This window comes from Rhincodon typus, chromosome 50 (genome assembly GCF_021869965.1).
Source record: "Rhincodon typus isolate 14 chromosome 50, sRhiTyp1.1, whole genome shotgun sequence".
Lineage (NCBI taxonomy): Eukaryota > Metazoa > Chordata > Chondrichthyes > Orectolobiformes > Rhincodontidae > Rhincodon > Rhincodon typus.
This window is the reverse complement of record NC_063381.1, coordinates 1459997-1462328: the sequence shown is the minus strand read 5'-3', so window position 1 is coordinate 1462328 and position 2332 is coordinate 1459997.

Here is a 2332-nt window from a genome sequence, read left to right as displayed (position 1 = left end):
GTGAGTACTGAGGGATTGCTGTACTGAGGGAGCGCTGCACTGAGGCGGCTCAGAACTGAGGGGGTCATCACCAAGGGAGTGCTGCACTGAGGCAGGGCTGCACTGAGGGAGTGCTAGACAGAGTGGTGTCTGTACTTAGAGGGATCAGCACTGAAGATTGTCAGCACTGAAGGGAGGTTAGCACTGACAGGGTCAGTAGTGAGGAAGTTGTGCACTGAGGGAGTGCTGTACAGAGGGGGATCAGCACTGAAGCCGGCCAACACTGAAGGGAGGTCAGCAGTGAGCGGAGTCAGCACCGAGAGAGTGCTGCACAGACCGGGGTCAGCACTGAGGCACTCCTGCACTCGGGGGGTCAGCACTGAGGGAGTGCTGCACTGAAGTCGGCCAGCACTGAAGGGAGGTCAGCACTGACGGGGTGAGTACTGAGGGAGTGATGCACTGTGGGGGCCTCAGCACAGATGAAGTGCTGCAGTGAGGGGCATCAGCACTGAGGGAGTGCTGCACTGAGGGTGCCAGCACTGAGGGAGTGCTGCACTGAGGGGTGTAAGCACTGAGGAGTGTAAGCACTGAGGGATGTCTGCACTGTGGGAGTGCTGCACTGAAGGGGGTGATCACTGAAGGTGGGTCAGCACTGAGCGGATCAGCACTGAGTGGGGTCAGCACTGGGCGTTTCAGCACTGCGAGACTGCTGCACACAGGGGAGTCAGCACTGAGGTAGTGCTGCAGAGAGTGGCGTCAGCTCAGGAAGGGGTCAGCACTGAGGCGGGTAAGCTCTAACAGAGTTCTGCACTGATGGAGTGCTGCACTGCGGGAGTGCTGCACTGAGCGAGTGCTGCACTGAGCGGGGTCAGCACTGAGCGGGGTCAGCACTGAGGTAGTGCTGGACAGAGTGCGGTTAGCACTTAGAGGTATCAGCACTGAAGGGAGGTCAGCACTGAAGGGAGGTCAGTCGTGAGGACGTGGTGCACTGAGGGAGTGCTGTACAGAGCGGGATCAGCAATGAGGGACTGCTGCACTGAAGCCGGCCAGCACTGAAGGGAGGTCAGCACTGACGGGGTGAGTACTGATGGAGTGCAGCACTGAGTGGGCATCAGCACTGTGGGGGCATCAGCACTGAGGTGACGTCAGCACTGAGGGAGTGCTGCACTGAGGGAGTGCTGCACTGAAGGGAGGTTAGCACTGAGGCAGTGCTGCACTGAGGGGCGTCAGCACTGAGGGAGAGCTTCACTGAGTGGTGACAGCCGTGAGGGTGCATGGCACTGTTGGAGAATGCCTTTAAAGTGCTGTAAGAATGTCTGAAAGTCAGTATTGAGGAATACTGAGGGGTGCCAGCACTGAGGGAGTGCTGCACTGAATGGGGGTCATCACTGAGGGAATTCTGCACTGAGGGGGGTCAGCACTGATGGCGGTTAGCACTGATGGGGTTGAGCGCTGAGGGAGTGCTGCCCTGAGGGAGTGCTGCACTGAGGGATTGCTGCACTGATGGTGCGTCAGCACTGAGGGTTCGCCAGCACTGAGGGGGCGTGAGCACCGAGGGGGCGTCAGCACCGAGGGGGTGCTGCACAGAAGGAGAGCTGCCCTGAGGGAGGGCTGCACTGAGGGCGTGCAGCACAGTGGGTCGTCAGCCCTGAGGTAGTGCTGGACAGAGTGGGGTCAGCACTTAGAGGCGTCAGCACTATAGGTGGTTGACACTGAAGGGAGGTCAACACTGACGGGGTCAGTCGTGAGGAATTGGTGCACTGAGTGAGTGCTGTACAGAGGGGAATCAGTACTGTCCGTCCAGCACTGAAGGGATGTCAGCACTGAGGGGGTCAGCACTGAGGGAGTGCTGCACTGAGGGCAGGCAGCACTGAAGGGAGGTTAGCAATGAGGGCGTGATGAACTGAGGGAGTGCTGCACTGAGGCGGGGCCAGCACTGAGGGATGGGCCAGCACTGAGCGGGGCCTGCACTGAGGTAGTGCTGCACAATTTGGGGTCAGCACTGAGAGGAGTCAGCACGGAGCGGGGTCAGCAGTGAGGGAGTGCTGTACAGAGGACACAGTACTGAGGGAGTGCTGCACAGAGCGGGGAGGGGGTGTCAGAATTGAGATAATGCTGGTAAGAGTGGGGTCAGCACTTCGAGGGGTCAGCCCTGTAGGTGGTCAGCACTGAAGAGAGGTCAGCTCTAACGTGAGGTCAGCACTGAAGGGAGGTCAGCACCGACGGGGTCAGCTGTGAGGAAGTGGTGCACTGAGGGACTGATGTATAGAGGGGGATCAGCACTGAAGACGGCCAGCACTGAAGGGAGGTCAGCATTGAGCGGGGTCAGCACTGAGAGAATGCTGCACAGATC